This window comes from Ovis canadensis, chromosome 18 (genome assembly GCF_042477335.2).
Source record: "Ovis canadensis isolate MfBH-ARS-UI-01 breed Bighorn chromosome 18, ARS-UI_OviCan_v2, whole genome shotgun sequence".
Lineage (NCBI taxonomy): Eukaryota > Metazoa > Chordata > Mammalia > Artiodactyla > Bovidae > Ovis > Ovis canadensis.
In genome coordinates this window covers 23129006-23153508 of record NC_091262.1, presented here as the reverse complement: position 1 = coordinate 23153508, position 24503 = coordinate 23129006, and the positions used below count along the sequence as shown (strand labels likewise).

At 42.0% G+C, this 24503-nt stretch overlaps 1 long non-coding RNA gene across 1 annotated transcript in view; it reads right to left on the bottom strand.

Moving 5' to 3' along the window:
* Window positions 1-20200, bottom strand: part of LOC138423512 (uncharacterized) — a 38365-nt gene extending 18165 nt beyond the window's left edge. Inside the window, exons 1-4 of the long non-coding RNA XR_011250297.1 lie at window positions 19899-20200; window positions 18520-18742; window positions 17021-17205; window positions 16608-16759 (exon numbers count right to left, since the gene is read on the bottom strand). This is a non-coding gene — a long non-coding RNA (uncharacterized lncRNA). The remainder of the gene's footprint in view (window positions 1-16607; window positions 16760-17020; window positions 17206-18519; window positions 18743-19898) is intronic.
* Between the last annotated feature and the right edge of the window lie 4303 nt (window positions 20201-24503).

Here is a 24503-nt window from a genome sequence, read left to right as displayed (position 1 = left end):
CACACGGAGAACTAAGTTTACATATGGACTTGCTTTTGCTTTTTAACTTTCTTCAAAAGTATGTTGCATTTTTGAATATGGCTACAGATTTCGTAGCCTTGTATTGCAATCTTGATATACTATGTATATGGAATCAAGCTACTTCTCTTGGACATCTAGTTGGCTGCCAATTTTTCATTTTGAGAAATACATTCTAAAAGCTAATTTTAGAGATTTTTAGAGATCCAATCCCAATATTGAACAATTATCCTTAAAGAAAAGAAGAAGCTGGCCCAAGGCCAGGATTACTTTGCTGACTTCCATTAGCCTACTCATAAGTGCATATCATTAGTCACAGTGGGGACCAGGCAGAAAAGGATAAAGAAAACTATATAAGATTGATCCTTTTTATCTTAAAAATCAGCTGAATGTACATGTTCTACTAAGAGACCCAGAAGTATTATTTTTCATGTACAATTTACTCTAAATAATAAAGATGAAGTATGTTATTAATATATATGGGGTTGGCTTCATTGCACTGAAAGGTTCTGAGTTACAAACAATTCACGGGTTAGATAGTCGGCCACTTCCTGATCAGATGCCTTCACTTGGGTAGAGCCAACTAGAGATTTGCTGTAGCCTAACATTGTAATACAGCTGTAATTTGATTGCATTCTCACTGTTTTAGACTGTAGAATTGAAAACACATTAAAATCTGTTTAACCTTTATTTGACTACACTCAATCCAGCCATGTTACTGTGAGCTGGCCCAACATCTGACTTCTGCGTTCCCTTTTCTGTTCTGTTACTGGTCCTGGTCTCCCCCCACCCCCTGCCCCGTCGCCAGTGATGGCGACACTGGTTTTGGTAGAACATGAGGAAGACAGTAGAAGCCACATGGAATAGCCCAACTTGGGGTTGGGGACAAGCAATCTTTTAAATTTTATTTTCTCCTTCTCCTGCCTAGATCTTCTACTTAGCAAAACAAGCAAAAAAAAAAAAAAAAGCCAGAAGAGCCCTTGTCACAGAGGACTTTGAAAGACAGGACAAAGAGTCTGGATAATAAGAAATTATTTTAAGCAGGAGTAAATCAGATCCAGATTTGTGCTCTGTAAAGATTTAGCTCGGTGAAGTGGATGGAAGAGAGAAGGGCCTGCCAAGGCTAAGTAAATCTGCTGCTGAGTCGCTTCAGTCGTGTCCAACTCTGTGCGACCCCATAGACGGCAGCCCACCAGGCTCCCCATCCCTGGGATTCTCCAGGCAAGAACACTGGAGTGGGTTGCCATTTTCTTCTCCAATGCATGAAAGTGAAAAGTGAAAGTGAAGTCGCTCAGTCGTGTCCGACTCTTCACGACCCCATGGACTGCAGCCTACCAGGCTCCTCCACCCATGGGATTTTCCAGGCAAGTGTGCTGGAGTGGGGTGCCATCGCCTTCTCCAGGCTAAGAAAATATGGAGCTACAAATGGTTAAGAGCTGGTGAGAAGGGTCTGGACAAAGAGGCAGCAGCAAGAATGGAAAGGACATGGGTGTAAGAGGAACAGAAATTTGTGAAGGCGGCATGGAGAGTTATTCTTAGAAAGTTGTTATCTGGACAATCTCCTCCTAGGCCCTATGTCCTAAGAAAACACCAGATTTTACAAAGCCATCTTCTAAAATAGCAAAAGTCTATAAGACTCAGGTATAAAACTGGCTGAAACAATCATTTGAACCTGGGCACCAATGTCGTGTTTGAAATGGAAATGTGTCATTGTCTTTGTGACCGTATTTGGAAAGGACCAACAGGTGTGATTCGGTTTGCCTTTTTGACTGATGTTGCCCAGTCTCTGAATGGCTCACCACCTCGGCGGACATGAACAGCCCTATTTCTAAACATCTGGCAACGATGATTAAGCTGCCTGGCCCCTCCTGCCCTGGCAGACAGAAAACTCAGTGAAAGGTACTGCGGAGAGTCTCCATCTTCTTGGAGAAGCAAAGGCAAAGAAAAAATTAGAGCGGCTGAGTACATGTGAGTTTAAATAGAGTTGAGAAAAATTGTATCAGAGATTCTGGTAGGACTTTAACTGAAAATTAAAATTGCTAAGTAATTTGCCAGTAACTTAAAATATAAAACACGCAGATCCAGCAACTTCACTCTAAGTAGCCATGCTAGAAAAATACTCATAGCAAATGAGTAATATGCTTAGGAGTACATGAGAAATACTTGGACACATAAGGAAGTGTGTACAGGTATATTCACTGCAGGGCTGTTTATAATATCAAAAGGAATCTACCTCTAATATAGGGGAGTAATATGGCTATTTTACTAGTTATAACATGTGGATCTAGAAACAGAATGTATGATCTGTATCTGTCCACTAACAAGGTAATCTCTCCAAGACACTGACGAGTGAAAAAATCAAGAGCATAATGATAGTTACAATATGACACGTTTTATACCAAAGACATCTTTTCCTCTAAAATCGTTCATTTTTTAAAAAAAAGTCAAGTGAGGTACAATCCAGGAGTTCATGGTTGTATCACAACAGATGCTAGACAGACCGACAAACCCTCATTGGCAAACTCTGGTAGAGCTACCAAATGTATGTAGGATTACCAAAGCAGCTCTCAAAATAATGGTACAGCTGCCATGGCTTAAATAATTTGGCAAAATATATATCCAAGGACATGCCACTGAATTGCCGATGCACGAACATCCCCATTTATCTCCTATTTAAAAGGGAATGTGAAATATTATTTCTTCCTGAGATGAAATCCAGCAATTGAGCTGATTTGAAATCAGCTCCAAATAATCTAGACTGGAATTTATTCACTCAACTATTTTTGGGGGGGTTTAGAAATAAGTGAAAGCAAATCATTTTCCAAATGAGAAACTATGTCTGCAGTACCTTTCAATCGGTTCTAATTTTTGAGGACAAGGCAGAGCTGATGCAATTTCAATATAGTTTAGCAGATAGTGATTATCACAAGATCTTCTTTTGATCCCTTAGGACTTTTTCACTTAAAAACTTGATGGTGTTTATGGTAAAGTGTTATAAGAGGGCTTCTAGCACATAATGGAAAAGAAAATATTAACCCACTATGCAGCCAAGAGCTGGATTAATCTTTTAAGCATTCAGAAGAGCATCAGAACATGAACCCTGAAAGACAGCTCAAGTATTCTGAAAATTGCTTGACTATCTCCACTGCAACAGTCCACCTTAGTGGGTTTTCAGTTGTTTTGGTCACCTTGCTTTGACTCATTCAAGTCTCAGAAGTAAGTTTTCACATAAGTTGTTTTCTTTTTCATGTGTTTGAAAGTAATCGCCACTGAATACTACTTTGAGCTGAAAAGTTGAACAGTCTGCCATGCTGAGCACATGAGGGTCACTCTGGGAAAAGGGTGTTTAATGAATAACTTTGCAGTAAAAGGCCTTGAAAACTTCCTCTAAACATTAGACCTGTGCTTACTTTTGGAAATACATTAACAGCCTCCAGAAAGCTGAGATGCTGGCAACACTGTGAGGCAGACTTCAGACATCCCTGACATTTGAAGTGCAACACAAGGTGTGCGAACACTCCCACCCCTCCTCAGCCCTGACCCTGCTCCCTGCCACCCCCGCGCCCCCACCTCCACCCCAGCCGGCGTTTGGAGATCATGTGGACTGGAGTTCTCCTGGAGAGAAAGATTGATAAAGCAAAGCCATCGGAGTTATTTCCTATGCATGAAATTGATTAAATGCTTCACTAAATGGCTTATAAATTTGCTTCTCATATTTCTGTCACCCACTGAAAAGATTACAGAAACTCTGCATATAACCATGTTGTATACAATACCAAATTACAAAAGGTTGTAAAAACTAATGTTTTGTTTAAAGTTTTGAGCAGGACCATATGCCTTCAGTGACCTCGAGTAAGCTATTTTAATTCAAAACATTTCAAAGAATAGAGAGGGGAGAAATATTCAACTCCATAACAAACCAGACAAGCGGTGGGAAGACCTCGGTTAACTCTGCTGAACTTCTGTTCTTTCCTCCAAGGGCGGAGAGTGAAGCCCTTCCCTCCAGCTAAATGCCTTGTGGTTGCAAAGCTGGGAAACACATATGGTGTCAACAATATGTTTACAAAGGAGATGAGAAAAAAAGGCTTTGAGACCTCCCAAGGTTGAATTCGCTCTATTATTTTTAGTTCAGAGACACAACCCAATAAGTCCCGTGTCTTGGCCAGACTTGCAGGACTATGGAGAAAAGATGACAAGTGTTAGCATGGGTGGTGGGGTTGTTTTCTGTTTAGGCTTCTTGTTTGTGTATTTTTCATCTCTCCCCATCTTTCAAATGTCAGTTCTCTTCTTTCTTCCATTTGAGAGTTTCTTCCAACTCTTGTGTCACCAGGGCGGGGGACAGGGTGGGGTTATTAGCAAAGAAGCCACTGGTAGGCAACCACATGACCTATAGATGTGACTTGGGACACTAATCCTTTGCCTAACGTGGCCTTAAAAGTACCTTCACTTCTAAAAGAAAGATGATATTCTTTCATAACATTTATAAGACATCACGTCCCCAGCAAGAATTAGCATTTGGCATTAATGCACAGCGCTGGCAAGAGCTTCAAGAGGAGACATTTATGAGCGAGGGTGTGTTTAAGATCCCTGCTGGGCTGACCTTTGTGGTACACACCCCCAACCTCCGGTCACCTTCGTGAATAGCCAGAGGAGGAGCCAAGATCTGCCACAGCCACCACCATCTGGACCTCAGTGTGGTGGGAAACAGGTGGGGCCATGCTGTCAATGGGGTGGGCTTCCCAGGGGGCCCAGTGGCAAAGAATCAGCCTGCCAGTGCAGGAGACTCAGGTTTGATCCCTGCATCAGGAAGATCCCCCAGAGGAGTAAATAGCAACCCACTCCAGTACTGTTGCCTGGAAAGTCCCATGGACAGAGAGCCTGGTGGGCTACAGTCCATGGGGTTGCCGAGTCGGGCACAACTGAGCAAAAATGCACCTCAGTGGGGAGTGGGGCGAGGGGCGGAGGACAGGACTTTCCAGCACCAGCTTAGGTACACATCTGCTCTTGTGTGACATTTCTGGGTACATGCAAGGAGTTATGATGGAACTGTCCCTCATTTGTGAAAACACAGTGTAATCTCAGTAGCAAAATCCAGTTTGTTCTTTTTTTTTTAATGAGTACCTGTTCTGGGAGATATGCCAACAACTCAGAGATGATTTGACCAGACCACCAACAGCTGGACAACTTACTTAACTCTTTGGTGATGGCTACATGAACCTTCTTGTTGGCTTCAAGCCACCACATAATTAATGTTGATGCCAGACATACAGGGTTTAGTAAATTATAACAAAGAGACTCCTTACTATACAACACAGAGAATAACTAGCTTCTCCCCACAGATGTGAGCCGTCTTAGAAAATGGGAATGCATGCTTCCTAAAGGTTACTCCCTGGAACACTGATTCTACAAGGTTATCCTTCAAAAACCTTTAGGACAGCATGGTAACCCTCTCCAGTATTCTTGCCTGGAGAATCCCATGGACAGAGGAGCCTAGCAGGCTACAGTCCATAGCATCGCAAAGAGCTGAGTATGACTAAAGTGACTTAGCAAGTATGCATGGACCCATCCTTTATAAAAGGGTTTTGCTGATCAAATACATTGAAGTGAAAGTCGCTCAGTCACGTCCGACTCTTTGCGACCCCACGGACTATACAAGTCCCTGGAATTCTCCAGGCCAGAATACTGGAGCGGGGAGCCTTTCCCTTCTCCAGGGGATCTTCCCAACCAAGGGATAGAACCCAGGTTTCCTGCGTTGCCGGCAGATTCTTTACCAACTGAGCAACCGGGGAAGCAAATCGTAACACATAGGAAAGTGTTAGGACCGCTGTTGCAAACAATCCTACCTGTTCAGTGTACCTACAGCTTCTCACTTGACCTGAGACTCTTTTTTTTTTTTTTTTTGTATTAAGCTTAGAACCTAGGAATTGCTCTTAAATTAGTGGGAAACACTAATTTAAACCTACTGCATATCTAGCAGACTGGGCCACCTCATTTGAAAGGTTAACAAGTTCTGGAATGTCCCTTCAGTAAGACTCTCCAGCAAAATAAGAGAAATCTCCAACCTCACTGCAAGAAGGCGTCCTCCGTGCCATATACCACCCTTGAATCATGCACACGTTCCGCTCCTAATTGGCATGGCTATATACATATACAAAATTTTGGCTACGCTGAGTCTTAGTTGCAGCATACAGGATCTCTCCTTGAGATCAGTCTTTCTTTTCCTTCTCTAGTTGTGGCTCACAGATTCCAGAGCCTGCAGGTTCAGTAAGTTACAGCACCCAGGCTTAGCTGCCCCGAGGCATGTGGGACCTTACTTCCCAAAGCAGGGATTGAACCTGAATTCCCTGCATTGGAAACCGGATTCTTAACCACTGGACTAAAGGAAGTCCTTATATTTGTTTTGTGACTAATCTACACAAGCGCCTGTGGGCACTGAAGGCCCAGATGAATATTGCTCTCAGTCACTCAGTCATGTCCAACTCTTTGCAACCCCATGGACTGCAGCACACCAGGCTTCCCTGTCCGTCACCATCTCCTGGAGTTTGCTCAAACTCATGTCCATTGAGTCAGTGATGCCATCCAACCATCTCATCCTCTGTCATGCCCCCTTTTCTTCCTGCCCTCAATCTTTCCCAGCATCAGGGTCTTTTCTAATGAGTCAGCTGGCCAAAGTATTGGAACTTCAGCTTCAGCATCAGTCCTTCCAAGGAATATTCAGGGTTGACTTCCTTTAGGATTGACTGGTTTGATCTCTGTGCTGTCCAAGGGACTCCTCCAGCACCACAATTCAAAAGCATCAATTCTTTGGCACTCAGCCTTCTTTAAGGTCCAACTCTCACATTCATACATGACTACTGGAAAAAACCACTGCTTTGACTAGACAGACCTTTGTCATCAAAGTGATGCTATATCTAGGTGAATATTAGTTGTATGTATTAGTAAATAAATTCTTCACATACCTTGATTTTTCTTTCTAAGATTACTTATAAACCCACTTCCCTGTTCTATTTTAGATGTAAGCCACAAGCCAGTGTTTCTCCTTTCCTTTCTGTAATCAAAGCCACTCAGACATCAAGATCATTCAAGAAAACCTAGTGGTGTGTGGGAGTGAATGAGAGTGACAGTGACTGCGGAGAGAAGTTGGATCTGCCCTCATTTAATTTTTTTTTAAGTAAACCATTTGCACATTTCAACCCCTTAAGTTGTATGGGTAGAAAATTACCCGTGAGGCGCCTGAGAGGAGATGGTTGATAGTGCTGGGTGACAAACCCCTGGCAAGGATCTTTGCTCGACAGCCTTGGCTCACAAACTGTGAGGAAGCGTCAAAACCACCTGGAAGCTGTGTTTAAAAAAACAGGTCTGGGGCCACACCTTCAGAGTCTGATTGATTGACTGTCTGCGCACAGAAATACCACATTGCTCCAGAAATGCGTCAGCGGGTCTGAGCACAGGCCTGAGGATTTGCGTGGCTAAGGAGCGTCCTGGCGATGCTGGTGTGGCTGGTCTGGGAGCGCACTGAGGGAGTTCCAGCTGTAGGACAGCTCCCCAACTTGCCTGATCAGTTACCTGGGGGTGTTATTGCAAACACCAAAGAGCAGCCCTTCCCCAGACTCCAGAGATGGCATCTCTAGGAAGGAAACGTGGGAGTCTGTATTTGTATAATAATAAACGCTGCAAAGCCATTCGAAACCTCCAGGCCTGGACTACCTCAGCCAGAGAAGCAGGGCTTGCCTTTTAGATCAGCGCCCCGGGCCTTGGGCGCCCCGCCTGTCTGCCCGCGGAGGAAGCCGCCTCGGTGCCCGGGGCATCTTCAAAGTGCACGGAGGCCCAGGACCCGTGAATGCCTCGACCAATAACTTGTCTGGTAATTGGTATATTGATTGCTAATGTCATCATGTTTTAGTATACAGAAACCCCTCACTCTATTCCACAGCCCCCAACAATCCCCAAAGTCATTGTTTATTCATCGTGACTCCCAAACTGGCCCTTGTCAGTTCCCGCTGGAGGGCTTGCTGATAAAAATCACCAGATGATTGGATGCACGCATTCTTAACATGACTGACTCATGACATCTCAGAGGGCAGTCGGGGAGCCTGTCATTATAGCACAATACTTTCCTTTCTTCCTCTTATCTAGCCCCAGATGACTTTGAGATTTTTATTAACTCATTAATGACTGAAGATGTCATTAGAACCAATAGAAGGGTTTTTAATTTTTTTTTCTTTCATTCTTTCCTTCTTTTATTGAGAATAAGTGCACAATTTGCTCCTGGTGAGAGGGGGCAAGGCAAACCCGGTGAAGAGACCCTTTAACTTTATTAGAACTTGAAATCTGATTGACAGGTACGGGGACTGAACTTCTGTACTCAGAAACACCCAGTTGCTTCAGAAATACACTGGGTAAGAAAAAAATGGAGCAATTGGTAAGGAAATAGCAACTCGTAAAATTTAGCAATTTCTATTGTGTGGCGGGACCAATCTTTCCAACCTAACAGCTAAATTAAGAAAAAAAAAAAATTCAGAGGAAGGCTACTGAAACCTCTAAATGTTTCTTAACCTACACATTCTTTAAACCATATCTTGTTTCTGCCTGCCTTTAATTTTCACATCTGCAGAATTGCTTTTAAAAATCAAATTAGATCTTTTGAAGGCACTTAAATTGCAACAACCTTATGTTTTTTTATATACTCTTGGGTTTCAGGCTTTTCATCTGGGTTGTGTGTCCAATTAATGGGATATCTCAAGGAAGCACTAATCATTTTGAAAACTTGAGAATCTGAAAAGCAAGCAGACTATTTTCATTATAACTGATTGGATTGAGAATAAGCTACAGAGGAAATGTTCAATAATTATGATAACTTTTTTTAGATGAGATCACAAAAAAATGTCAGTCACATAAGGTACTTTTCCCTGCAATGAAGTCTTTGAAGTTCGGTTCAGTGGATTCCTCTTCGGGGTTCAGCCTCGGGCATGTCAGAAGGCTGCTTTAGAGAGTGGGTTTACACAGATTTTATCAGGCTGGGTAATTCACTTGGCAAAGCAAACGTCTATTACTCGATGTATCTCATGTTATTAAGTGTTTATGAAATTTTACTATTGTCAAAACACATTGTAAATTAACAGATTCTCATAACACATGGAAACTACTCACCAGAAGAGACAATTGTTGTCTGAGGACCTAAAAAGATTTTTACCTAAGGAAACTGCTGTCAGTAAACTATGACCAAGATTTCAATGTGCCTGAAGCCAAGTTTTATTCTTAAATCACCTAATTATATCTTTCTGTATTTATTTGCCTGGTGGAGAATTTTACTCATTAAATGTTATGCTAAACAGAATAATTAGTTAATATCTGCAGATAAATTAAATATAATAATTTTCTCTAATTCAGTAATAACCATTACTAATTTTTAACCATTATTATTATTTTTTAATTGTTCAGTTTTCTGTACATGATGCCAAATACCCAGATAAAACCTGGGAGAAAATGAGTTAAAAGCCCAGATGTTTTTAAGCATCCAGATGTAAGGTGTCAAGTAAACAAAACATCAAGGTTTTTTACTATTTTTTTTCCCCATTTCCATCCAGATGTTTGGTGTCATATAGACACACTTTTAATCTGTTTAGTCATAATCACAGTGTTCTTTAATATCATTTGCCAATATTTGGATCCTCTCTTCACCATATTATCTCTAAAATTTTTGTTTAATTCATTCATGGAGGAAAACACAAATAAGTAAAAAACTTAACAGCCAGAAGATTCATAACACAAGACCACCAGCCAGAATGATGCCCAAGTCTTTTTGTTGCAAAACACTTTCCATGTGCATTTTTAAATAAGGAAAGACAATTCAGCTTAGATGGTTGGAATGGCAACTTAATTTTAATTGACAGGTACATGCTAATTTCAGTTCTAGTAAGTATATGGGAGAACCCCAGGCTCTCAAGTGTAAATGATGGCCATCTTTTCAATGGGTTCCTTTCCCAACTTCCTAAATCCCAGAAGAGACATTTCAGGAACAATTTCTGCTCTGGTGACTTCGGGAATGTAGAAGCTCTGACCTAGGACTTGAAAGACTTGCCACTGAGCTTCAGCTCTTCCATTTTCTGACTGGGTGACCCTGACCTCATCATTTAAGCTCTGAGCCACAGTTTTCTCTTCTTTAAAATGGGAATAATAACCCTTCCCTCAGTTAACCTGAGGATCTAATGAAAGAAATCTGGAACCACAAAATGTTTCGCAGGTACAAATTATTGTTAGTTATAAAATATTTTATAATTATTTTAATGTATTATTAATCTTTAAGTGAGGCTTCCCAGGCGGTGCTACTGGTAAAGAACTCACCAAAGCAGGCAATGTAAGAGATGTGGCTTCAATCCCTGGACTGGGAAGATCCTCTAAAGAAGGGCATAGCAACCCACTCCAGTATTCTTGCCTGGAGAATCCCATAGACAGAGGAGCCTGGCAGGCTAAGTCCATAGGTTTGCAAAGAGTCGGACAGGACTGAAACAACTTAGCATGCAATGTTTAAGTATTAATAGGGAAAATGACTGTCACTGTTAATATGGAATCCAGGGGAACAGCAAAGATAACCCACTCAAAAAGATCTGATTATTTACGGTTTCCAAATTGTATACAGAAATGATTGTAATTCTTGGGTGTACAAAACATCAGATTATGTTCCCAAGTCCACGCTCTCTCTCTGCTTGACGCACAACAGGCCAATGAATCCAAGAGATGAGGTGTCGAGGCCAGGAAGAGATTTTAAGGGGGAGCCAGCAGACCCAGAAGACGGCAGGCTAGTGCCTCACAATCGCCATCTTATTGGGGTCTGTGTGCCAGGTTCTTTTATCAGAGAGAAAGAAGCAATGAGGAACCAAAGTCAACAGGCAGAACCGAGAGGGAGATGCAGTGGGGAAGCACAGTAAAAGGGTCTCCAGTCCTGTGAAACATCGCCAAGGGAATGTCCAGCCCTCAGAAGGGGCGTGTTAATCTCTTCTCTTCACAGGGCAGGGACAAACTATCTCTCCTTGAGCTGAACAAAGGCACTTTAGTTTATAGTCAAGCAGAGGGGCAGGGTCCTCCAGGCAAGCCATGAGTATGATTATAATAATAAAAGCAAGTCAAGGAAACAGTTTCCAACTTGGAGTCAGAACTGGCATCCTCCCTGCAACTCCTCCGTGCATCTATGCCCTTACTGCACTTCATCTAGGTAAATAGAGAGATAATTGTAGGGATATTCTCTCAGGTAACTAAATAGACTAATCCTAGATCCCATTGATTTGGTCTCTACTACAATAGGGCACTCCTGCCGATCTAGAACCTCTGTTGCACTTAACTTTGATGGACTCACCGACCCTCCTGGCTAATGCAAAGACTCAAACATCTGCATATAGTAATTTTGTGGGCTCCTAAATATTCAAACAGACCTCATGGTTTCTATCAAGGGAGATGGCTTTTACGATTTTGTGCTATTAGCAAAACGTGCATCCTAAAAAACTGTCATCAAAGAATAGGCCAACCTTCCTGCTACAATATAAGAGGGTTTCTAAGTGAGAAATCAGCTCTTGCATTTGTAAAACCCTAAACACTAAAAACCTTTCAAGCATTCTAATCTTAGACTTTTTTGTCATGACTCCAAGATTTCGGGAAAAAAAAAAAAAACCTCAAAACGTTTGAGTTCTACTTTTAAGATATGGAAGGGTTCTTGAAGTACAAGAAAGGGAAGAAAATAAATGCAAGGAAGACAAACCTGGTTAATTTTAATTAAAAAAAAAAATCCGCAGTGTCAGAACACCACACTACAAAAGAGCTCCCACGTTAAGAAATTTCTTTCAAAGTTGAGTCCAACTTTTTTTCTCAATATGTAACCATAGGGGAGACGGAATGAGGAATCGGGTTTTAGCTCCTCAACTTTCTGAAGTCACAGACCTCTCATCAGCATGTGGCTCTGTGTGATGAACACTTCCTGTGAAGAACCAGAAATCGATGCAAAAGGAAACAATAATAATAAAAGGGACGCTTTCCACCATCAGAACCAGGAAAGGTGTGTGAGCTGGAAGAAAGTACAGTACTGAAGCCCATGACAAGTCATGATAAATGGGTCGTTATAAAATTCATGTTTAGGCAGCACCAGGCCGGGGATAATGCCATTCGTCATGGCAACACTCGGCGGCTAATGAGCCCTCATTGCATATTCATGTCCGTGGCGTTTCTTCTCTCCCTCCCACCCCGAACTAGTGCCTGGAAATATCTCCACCTCACACGGCAGCTCAGGCCTTCTTCTTCTTCTTTCTTTTTTTTTTTTTATTTGTTATGTTGCAGCAATTACAGTGTAAAAGTGCTGCCCAAGATTGATTGCTCTGATCTGTAGTTCAATTGTAAATTAGAATACACATCCCCCCAGGGACACACGGCCCCTATTTGTGATTAAGAAAAAAGCCCCATAATAGACTAATAGCTAAAGTTCTCTCTCTTTTACTTTCAGGCAATTAGCTTGATGAAATGGCCTCTTTTTGTGTACCCTGGAAGTGTAAACCGATATCATAATGAAGTATATGATGTTTATTCTATTATTTTCACCTTCCCGGGTATGCAGGAATGCATAAGTAATGGCTGCTTTGTCTGGTTTTTACTGATTCACAAGTGAACTATTTCTTAAAGATGCAGTGTGTGCATTCTGAGGCTTGAGGTAAGCAACCCCCTGACTTTGGGTTACCCTCCACGGAAAGAGATCTACTCAAGAGGAAATTCCCAGGTAGTGGTGAGAGAGAGCAGGACTCTGATAGCCAAGAGCTATCTAACTGCCTGCCGGCTCTGAGGCGGATGAGCTGGTAACACATTGGAAGTACTCAGAGTCAATGAAGACCCCGGGACAGTCTGACAAAGTGTCCAGTGGTGACTCTGTGTCCAGTGAGCATCCAGGTGGCCAAAACGTGTGTTTCATCTCCCGTGCTTGGTTTTGGAACACCAGCTCAGTCTATACTCCTGGGTTAGAGGAGTTAAAGCTAGCGTTAAAGCTAGCCCTACACCATGCATTTCATTATACAACCATCTTTAAGTGAATTCCAGCCCCCCCTCAACAAAAAGTCTTGTCGTTTCAAGTTGCTAAGCTGTCATAAGTTGTCAGGAAAACATTCTTCAACTTCCTACACAGGCCGGCTGACCAAGGTTTTGACCAGCAAGCCAGTGAATGCAGCTGGTGTATTTCCAAAGCTGTTTGTGCTCTCCAGATCCAATATCTTAATATCTCTTTTATTTCATTCATGAGACTCTCAGGAGTAAAGGAAGAAACAAGTGTCCCAACTGGCAAGATAGAAGGAGAAAAGAAGGAAAAACAGAACAAGACAAAAATCTATCTTGCTTCAAAATAGTTTATGGTGGGTTACTTACCAAGAGGTTGATTTCTGTTTCAATTCCATATTCCAACCTCCTGCCACTCATCAATAACCCAGTTTGTATAACCCACCAAACACTTCCTGGGCTTGTGTAGTCTGGGTCAATCCAACCCTCCCCTCTTTAATGTGAACCTTATTTGCTTTTCTTAAAAAAAAAATCACTTTTATAGCAAAAGGATCTCACTGACTTCTTAATGCTGAAGTGGACATGCATGTTTAGATTTGTTATATTTTAAAATTCATGTTTGCGATAGTCTTTTGTTACATATAAAATGTGTTTGCATTTCCTCCTAGTTCCTGGTTAAATAAAACCTTTTGGGAAAGTTTATTACTATATCCTGTAAAGTGATACTAATGTTACATAATTTTGAATAGTTCCACAAAATGAGCTACTCAGAAATATTTCAGAAAAATTTACTTGATACCCTTTTTGCTAAAATCTAAAGTTCATATCAGTCCTTATTTGAGGGTTTTCTCCTTAATTTTTACAGTATTGAACTCTGCGTAAAATATAGACCTGAAATATAATAAATGCGTATTTTCATTGCTCCTTGAAATGTTTGACTGTGTAGCTGCCACATCACTGCTGTGTTGGAAATATACTATTGTAAACTTCCAACCTAGACAGCATATTAAAAAGCAGAGACATTACTTTGCCAACAAAGGTACATCTAGTCAAGGCTATGGTTTTTCCAGTGATCATGTATGGATGTGAGAGTTGGACTGTAAAGAAAGCTGAGCACCGAAGAATTGATGCTTTTGAACTGTGGTGTTGGAGAAGACTCTTGAGAGTCCCTTGGACTGCAAGGAGATCCAACCAGTCCATTCTAAAGGAGATCAGTTCTGGGTGTTCATTGGAAGGACTGATGCTAAAGATGAAACTCCAGTACTTTGGCCACCTCATGCGAAGAGTTGACCCATTAGAAAAAACCCCGATGCTGGGAGGGATTGGGGTCAGGAGGAGAAGGGGACGACAGAGGATGAGATGGCTGGATGGCATCACCGACTCGATAGCCTGGCTTGCTGTGATTCATGGGGTCAGAGTCGGACACGACTGAGCGACTGAACTGAACTGAAACTTTCAAGTGGCATTAAGTCTAGGAAAGTTTCCTCCATAGCACGTCCTTGCTGAAACTTGTCACAATTTTTTAAGAGTACATTTATTCTATAAAAATAATGACTTATATTTACCTTGCTTCATAGTTTTTGCAGTTCTTTCATATAAATTGTACCATATAAATAACCCTTTGAGATAAATGAGGCAATCATTTCATTAATACCCCAAAGTTACAGGGGGGATAAGTGGCATTCAGCGAGATTAAGTCATCTGCCTAAAAGTTACCAGTCCGTAAAGGCAAAGTTGGTCCTTGTCCCCATGCCTTGAACACCAAAAATCTGAGCACCTTCTGGCAGGCCACACTGTTTCTTTTCTGGCTGAGAAGTCGCCGTTAGCAGCAGCTCTTCAGAATCTCATAGCTCTTACCATAAACAAACCTTTCAATCTTTATTTATACTTGGGCAAGACTGAAAAATGAGTGTAAACACACACACACACACACACACACACACACCTTGATAAACACCAATGAAGAAAAGAGTAGAATTCACACTGCCTGGTTACTTCCCTACCTAAATTTAAGATAAATAATCTATATTTCATTATAAGCATATGCTGAGGCTGAAGAGATGTCAGCCACAAAACTGAAGCAGTTATCTAGATAATTCAAACTTGAGGAGAGCAAAGACCACTGTTTTTAAGAGCTATTGGTTTACATCCAAATTTTCCAGAGTCTTGGTCGAGTCTTTTCACCAAACATCTCTCCATGGCCTTTGAACACACCCTCTGCCCCACCCTTATCCCTTGCCACGCGTTCCCATAGAACTAACTCAACCCTGACCATCATTCCAGAATCAGCTCAAAGATCACTTCTCTTCAGAAACAGTGGCTGACTTCTATCCCTACCCTTGTTCCAAATACCTCCTCGATTTGATCTCAGCAAGCAAGCCTCATCCATCCCAGTAAAGGGCTCCTCCACTGCGAAGCCAGTGAAGATGGGATTTACATCCAGAATCCGGAAAATATAAATTCTTTCAAGGCTGTGCTGCACCCATCTGTTGAAGTTTCCTACCCCACTAACATGCCATGCTCATGACTCAGAGCCTTGAGATTAGCAAGGCAGTTCTGGGCAGTTCTTTGAGAGAAATGGCCACCAGTTTGTTAAGAGACAGGCACCTGACCAATGGCTTGCCACTTGTAGAAGTGGCCTTGAGATGACAATTCTATCAAATAAAACTACTTAAGCAGAAGCCTACAGGAGTAGGCAAAAGTCAAAGATAAAATCACACCAGCCATAATTTCCTATGAAAAAAAAACTATTCCTGCCTGAATTGGGAGAAAGAGAAGACACCAGAAATGGGCCTAAAACAAACGATCCCCAAACAATGTGTAAGTATGATGTCCAAATCCCAGATGTGACGCTACATAACCTTGTAGGAGAAATGAGGGGATGTGTCATTATTTCGTTTAGTCATTGATCCCTCCATTCAGTGATTCATCTAACAAATACATACTGAGTCCTCAGGAGACAATGGCAAAAACGGATGTCATCCCTGCCTTTATGGAACTCACAGTTTAATGAGAGAGACACATACATAATCACTCTGGAAGGCAAGACTGCATACTCTATAATGCACACGGAAAAGTAAAAAATGGGGACAAAATGGGGACTCACAGTGGGATCTTGATATACAGAAAAGTGCTTCCATATAGGAAGTCTTACACAGAAGCCTGGAGAATGAGGTGATAGATGAATGTTTAGAGAATGAGGGGAGGGATGGACACATTTCTAGAAGCAGTATGAGCAAAGGCTGGACTGGAAGTAAACGATAATGTGTCGACGCTGAGGACATAGGTAGGTAGTCCGTGTAGTGGCTTGTAGACCCCAGAAAGCATTCTGGAGGCTACCTTCAATCTAGTGCAAAGCAACTGAGGGTCTCTAAGCAGGAGGGGCCCCTGCCCATATTTGTAGTGGGCTTTTTGGTGACGATGTTGTCGCAGTTTGAGCAAGGCACCTCCCTTTGTTAAGAAAGAAACACACAATGGTTTTGTTTCTCTAGCCCTGGTACCAACTGAGCTCTTCTAGGGAACCACTGCCCCTTTACTGCTGAAAAACAGAGCCCTCTCCAACCTACCTGGTGTGTGAACCCAGCAGCAGGGTCCCCAGTGTTGATGGAGGAGCTCTGGCTCAGCAGGTATGACACCGAAGACTGACTTTTGAGTCAGTTCTAAGAAACGGTGACTGTTCGCAGGAGAGCAAGACAGCTGCTCAAACGCTGCAGCAAACCTGGAAGATGATGCATAGGCTCTGAATGAAATGGAGTGAGAACAGCTCCCAAGATCCATCAGCAGTCAGTTTCAGAATGCTGCCTGGGCTAAATGACTTCCCCCGTCCCCCTGTCCTGCACCCTCTGACTGGTCAGGACCTACCCATTCTGAATCCCCCTGTTAGAGCACCCTGCTGGCAGGACTTCTTATGGCCTGTTTCCTCCACACAGCAGGAAGATCCACAGAGCAGGAGAAGCAGGGATCTCAGGTCACCACTTACTCATTAAGGCCTGGTACTGTGCGGGACACTCGTCGGTGCCTCGTAACATTGGTTTGTTCACGTGTCTTAGGTTCTACAGCACTGCATTGTCATTGTGGATTTTTTTTTTCAATCTCCCTCTGTGAGTTCTTTGAGAGCAATGTCACCATGTTTGCATCTCCAGCTGGCACTTGGTATAGGATTGACTGTTAAGTAATGCATGGGTAAAGTAATTAATATGAAGGTACTTCACGAATGCCTTCTCTCTAGAATCCTACATGCCATCAGTATTCATTGATGAAAGATGCTGGCTTAACACTGATGGCTAATGCATTTCTACATTTTAATACACAATCAAAAAGAGAATTCATGTAAAAACTGCTGAACTCCAAATAAGGTCTATAACTGGGTTAATAGTAGTGAATCAATTTCCCAGCGTTGACAAGGTATGATGGTTACACAAGATGTTATATTTGGGAAAGCTGAATGAAGGGAACGGGATATCTCTGAATTCTTTTCACAACTTCCTGTGAGTTTAAAACAGTTTTAAAATAGATTATAATGACTCAAAAACAAATTTTAAATTTTTTGCTCTTTACCTCTTTATGTATTTTTATTTTTTTTTACTTTTAATTTTCATATCTATTTTGACCATAGCTGAGAAAAATATAATGATTTAAATGATGCTGTCAGACACTACACCAGCAAAAAGGAAAGATAATGCCCTAATTCTGGGCACTGTTCTTTTGGTCCTGACAGGTTGGCATTTAAAATATGCTGGGAGAGGAACAAGAGGCATTACTTTTGCCTGATTCAAGCATATCCTCGAAATTGTAGTTTCATAAACAAAGTGCCGACGGCTATGATCTTCTCTCCTCTTCTCCTTTTATCCTAAGTCAGGTCAATAAGTCTGTCTTATGCAGAGCCCCGGGTTTGGAAGATAGAGAGCAATTACAGACAACAGGGAACTATTAGTGGAAAACTCACAGGAAGCCAGAGTGCCTTTAAACTTCCTTCTGCAGAGCACCGTTCTTTGAAAAAAAATGTCAATGTTAGAAAAAGATGTTTTAAACAAATATGTTTAGTGTGTACACTCTCATGGTGTTCCTGGAGTTTTTAAATTACATTTTCAAGAGTCCACTGTCAGTTACGTGGATAACAATATGGGTCATGACTTCAAAAATCTGAAGCATGGTAGGCAATTTTTCTCCTATTGGAAGATCTGAAAACCACCAATAAGAAATCCCTGTGTACACAGATTAAGGTGAAATTGCAGTTTATCTTAAACTGCTTAAACATGGAAGGTCAATAAGAACTTCCCCAGCATAAAAATCTGTAATTTCCAATACCATTCAATTAATAAGATTCCTAGAAATCCATATGATGAAAATTATGAAAAAAAACCCTGTAGATGCCATAAAGTCAAATTCAAAGATAAATGACATTCCTCCATATAGTCATCCTTTTTTTTTTTTTCTGAAAACTGAAAACCTGTGAATAGGTACATCTAAGAAGAGTACCTGCTCAGAAGTCCCTGTGGTTTTGTGATAACCTGTTTAAATCAAGTTCAGCTCCAGGGATGGAACTGGGACATCATCTTAGCAACCCACAAGCTTGCCCGGAAAAGAGGTGGAAGGACCATGTATGATAACCAGGTGCAGAAGGAGAATGCCTCTCTGATGGCTGGAAAAGCTCATTAGACAAGGGCATCCATCTTTTCTTCTTCAGGGTAACAGCCACACACTGTAGAGACAGAATTTCACTTAACAAAAAAAAGGGAGGAAAAAGTGCAAGAATGTTTTTAATATTTGGCTTACTGATTCACAAATCAAAGAAGAAACTATAATTATCTCTGGTTTTATCAGAACTGAGAGATTTCTTCCACACAATCTTTTGTGTGGCAGGAACAAAGCTTTATTCCAAAGAAAATTCACTTTAAAATATCCCCAAAGAGATAAAATACCCGCAAGATCCTACAGCTCTTTAATGCTTGCCATGGGCCAAATTGTGCAATTAGAATCAGTCACTTTAAGTGCTGAAGTCATATAATGCTAATAGATCACTTTATAATGTGAGCAGTTTTTAAAAGTCGTATTTAATTCTCCATTATCACTGGACTGAATGCTAGTTGTATCCATACAATCGGTTAGAGATTCTCAAGTCCAGAGAAGACAGACGGCCACTTCCTAGGGCATTGCTCTACCCTGGCTTTCATTCTGAGATCTGAATTGGAACTCTAAAATTGACCATATTTCCACTTTCTTCCTAACTGTATTTATTTTTATTTCCAAACCAAATGACAAGGGCTCCTTTTGGTTTTGTAATTATTTTATTTCAAAAAGTACAGATTGAGACAAAATCCCCTATGGGGTGTGTGTGTGTGTGTGTGTGTGCGCGTGTGTGTGTGTGTATATACGTACATGTGTGTGGTTTTCTTTAAGAAAATGAAATGAACCATAAAATAAGCCCTTAACAGTAACCTTAGAAATAAAACAAAATCATTTACAACACATGGGATTGTTGCAGGATATGTCAAGATTAGACGGTTTAAGGGAGCTCTCCTGAATGTGGAAGCAATTATCATGAAATTCATGACTCATTAGCAAACATTCCATATTGTTTCTCATTTCTGGGTCAATGTTATTAGGAAATATAGACTTAAGATTTAGTTGTTTCATTGACTTTAGAGCTAGATTAGAGATAGTTGGACCATATGATAATATTAATAGAAAGCAAAGATTCCATGGTTTTTAAATTCTTCACTTCTCACACATAGGCAGTTTGGTCCTTGAGCTAAGCATGAATGAAATAACCTCAGAAGCATATAGGTAAGAATGAAGTTGGCGATAGGAGGGTTGTCTGTAAATGGAAAGCAAGAGTGCACGCGGCACATACGTACTGGCGGATGTCAGTTGGGATTTCGCAGACACGCTGCTTGGTATGCAAAATGGCTGGTGAACTCAAGTACCCAATACTGTATATAATGGGAACCAGATGTCTAACAGAGAGAGAAAAATATTTTATAGCAATAAATGTGACATTGACTCTTAAAGGGTTTGCTGCTTTTAAACAACTTCCCAATCTTTCCTTTTCCCCGCGCATTTTAAAGCAGATCGTGGAAAGAAACAATTTTCACATTTTTAAAGAAAACGTGTTTAACTCGCCATGAACTTCTAAACTGCATACGTAAGGAGAAATGATCTGAAAGAGATAATTTTGGAATTTATGAAAGCCCTATGCCCCACAATGCAAAAAAAAAAAAATTACTAAGGCTAATAAGGCATAATTCCTCCTGCCCTTTAAGAACTTAAAATATACAAGATGTGATAAGATGCACACAGCTGTTATGGGGACATGGCCAAAGCAGGCCCTGGGAAAGGGACACCCAGTACTCTGAGGACTTAGGGGAGGCTGAGAAAAGTCCTCTGGCTGGCAGGTCCCATGAAGGAGGAGCCCTCTGACCCGCCCTGCTCTAGGCCTCCCATCGCCTCCTCGGCATGCACCAGTGTCGCCCCGACGAAGGCCTCCAGCTCTCTGGCTTGCCACTGCGCTAGTCTCCCAGCAGTTCAGTCCTCAGCCTCCCCCCACCCACTCCCACTATAACCCTCATTTTGCTGCTGGAGTTGTTGGTGTTCAGTTGCTCAGTCATGTCTGACTCTTTGAAACCACATGGACTGCAGCACGCCAGGCTTCCCTATCCTTCACCATCTCCCGGAGCTTGCTCAAACTCATGTCCATTGAATCGATGATGCCATCCAACCATCTCATCCTCTGTCACCCCCTTCTCCTCCTGCCATCAATCCTGTCCCAGCATCAAGGTCTTTTCCAATGAAGGGACTCTTTGCATCAGGTGGCCAAAGTCTTGGAGCTTCAGCTTCAGCATCAGTCTTCCTGCTGGGGTAGGGGTTCTGAAACCTTAGTTCTATAAAGGAAGCTGGTTAAGTTGCAAGCTCTCTAGTTTGGCCTGAGTCCACATCTTGCCTTGTCATTTACTGGTTGTGACCTTGAGGAATTCACTTATCCAACTTCCTTCAAACCTGTATTTTTTCATCTGTAGGATAAGGATAACCAAAGTGCAGATCTCAGGGGTTTGGTGTCAGGAATTGATGAAGTCTGCACAGAATGTGCTTGAAAGTCAGGACTCTATTGGTAGAAACTCTTTTAGCTCTTCTACTATCAATCATCACATCCAGGTTTTTAAAAGACAAAATCTAATGTGCTTATTTTGGCGTGCCAGGCTGCTCAGGAGCTGATGTTTGCCTGCTTCTCTAATTCTTTCTCTCAATCCCCTCCCTCAAATACACGACTCTCCTCCCATCCTTGTCTGCTTATCATCATCCAAAGAGGCCTTTGGGCTCCAGCCCCTACACCTTTGCACAGGTCACCCTGCCTGACATGGATGGCTCACCTTCCACCTACTGCACAGGCAATGCTTGCTGACCCTGCTGGTCTGCTCTCTAGCAGATCTCTCTGTCTTCCCTGACATGCTATGAAAAAAAAAAAAAAAGTGTTCCCTTTATGAGGCCAATGTTTGCAAACTCAGGGTGCACACAGATAGCGTAGCTAAGTGAAGCAGGACAAGGTGATGCAGTAGGGAGTGGTGGGGACTGCGGTGAAAAGGAGAACCCCTGCTTTGGCTAAAGGGTCAGCCACTCCCCACTGTTGCCATGAGAAAATGAGCATTCAGTATTGCCAAAACTTCCATTGTTTCAAAGGAAGAAAAAAATCTACATTCTCACCTGAAATCTCCAGTCATTAATTGTTGACACCTAAAAGGATTTTTGCTTCCCAGGTGGCACTAGTGGTAAAGAACCCATCTGCCAATGCAGGAGACATAAGAGATGACAGTTTAATCCCTGGGTCAGGAAGATCTCCTGGAGGAGGAAACAGCAACCCATTCCAGTATTCTGCCTGGAGAATCCCATGAACAGAAGAGCCTGGAGGGCTACAGGCCATAGGGTCACAGAGAGTCAGACAGGATTGAAACAACTTAGCACATATGCCAAAAGTTTATTAATGCTATAACTTTGGGCCAGACAAAACCCTCTGGGGACCAAATGGCTAACTGTATGCAGACCTTGGCTCTTGAGTCACCAGACTTAGGGATTTCCTTACAGGTGCACCTTCCATTCTTTGTCTATAATTGTTAGCACGCCTACTTCTCCAAGAAGGACAAGGAGTATGTTGGGAGTGCTTTGTCTTTCCAATGCCTGCAGCGAGTGGCTCAAAAAAGCATCTCAGAGAAGTTTACATTGATCTTTCCTGAGTCTGAAAGACAGGGTAGGGTCTGAAGGTGGGAGGTCATTCCAGGGAGGTCAAAGAATCAAGGACTTCCCATTCCAAATGTCCCTCTTCCTAAAGAGAAAAGATGTTATAGATATCATAAGCCTTGGTCCCATCATTTCATGGGAAATAGATGGGAAAACAGTGTCAGACTTTATTTTGGGAGGCTCCAAAATCACTGCAGATGGTGACTGTAACCATGAAATTAAAAGACACTTACTCCTTGGAAGAAAAGTTATGACCAACCTAGATAGTATATTCAAAAGCAGAGACATTACTTTGCCGACTAAAGTCCGTCTAGTGAAGGCTATGGTTTTTCCTGTGGTCCTGTAGGGATGTGAGAGTTGGACTGTGAAGAAGGCTGAGCGCTGAAGAATTGATGTTTTTGAACTGTGGTGTTGGAGAAGACTCCTGAGAGTCCCTTGGACTGCAAGGAGATCCAACCAATCCATTCTGAAGGAGATCAGCCCTGGGATTTCTTTGGAAGGAATGATGCTAAGGCTGAAACTCCAGTACTTTGGCCACCTCATGCGAAGAGCTGACTCATTCGAAAAGACTTTGATGCTGGGAGGGATTGGAGGCAGGAGGAGAAGGGGACGACAGGCATGAGATGGCTGGATGGCATCACCGACTCGATGGATGTGAGTCTGAGTGAACTCCAGGATTGGTGATGGACAGGGAGGCCTGGTGTGCTGCGGTTCATGGGGTCGCAAAGAGTTGGACACGACTGAGCGACTGAACTGAACTGAACTGAAGCCTTGGTCAGTATCTGACTTCCTTAGAACTGTCTGGGACTCTTCCTACAAAGTTTCAAAGTCTACTCCATGATTAGCAACACTGGAATCAGCCCTGAAAATATAAACCTAGTCTACACAGCCTACATATACACTTAGTCTGTACCTGGCATGCAAGTGAATAACTCAATGAATGAGCTAAATCTTCTTGCCAGAACCCCAGCTCAAGCGTCAGACATGCCACTGTCTTCATTTTGGTGGAAGGTGGCCAGAGGCAAATGCTGGATCAGAGACATGCTGTCTCTGAAACTGTGGGCAAGAAAAAGAAACGGTGACTACTGAAATGTGCACAACTCAGAAGATGCAGCAAAAGCAACGACAGTGTATTTTTTTTACCTTTTTGAATGCCCACAGTCTTTGATCTGATGAGGTCCTTCCTTCAAAGGATGAAAAGTGAAAATGTTAATCATTTCATTACATCCAACTCTTTGTGACCCCATGGATTGTAGCCTGCCAGGCTCCTCTGTCCAAGGGATTCTCCAGGCGAGAATACTGAGTGGGTATTCCCTTCTTCAGGGCGTCTTCCCAACCCAGGATTGAACCCAGGTCACTTGCAATGCAGGTAGATTCATTTACCGTCTGAGCCACTTAGGGAATAATCATGCATAAATGCTTGGCTTTAAGTATATTCATTGCAGCTTTGTTTACAATGTTGAAAAAATATAGGAATTGTTACATGCGCAGTAATAGAGGATTTACTATTATTAGTATTTATTAATTAATAAACTATTATTAATAATAATTTTATGAATGACTGTTATTGCTATGTACTTGGAATGTTGGGTTCCTTTTATCACTTAACCATAATGTTCTATCCATCTTACAGATGAGGACTCTGAGACACAAGAGTGTTTAAATGATTGGTCCAAATCACACAACACAGGCATTTGAACTCAGTACTTATCTAACACCAGAGCTTAAGCAGGGTCTTCCCCTTCTCCTATAAATAACTGACATCCACTGTGGTCACTGTGAAGTCACCAAAATTATAATCTAGGAGAATACAGGATGATATATACAAGACTGCTATAAAGTGGAAAAAGCAGGTTACAAAAAAAGTTCATCTTGCTCTGGCCTCTAGGAAAATATCACAATCTAGCAGACACTGCTCCCTCACTGAAGAAGGATTTGAAGTGAGAAGAAAGACTATCTCACAAAAATCCCTGCATGTCAGTGTCAGCTACAAGGAGCACCTCTAGCATCCTTCCATTTGTGCCTCTGCTTCTCACCCTGTGTCTCGCTTACTTCTCTCTTGCAAACCACCTTCTTCTGTAATCCCACCTCAGTGTAACCCAGCTGGGGCCTGAAACTCCCCCTTGTCCACTCAGCTAGGGCTAGAGTTCTCTAACAACTGATCTACAAAACAGTAAATGGCCTGGAGGAAAGCAGTGTCCATCTAAGAAATAATTCTATTTTTTGTAACTAAA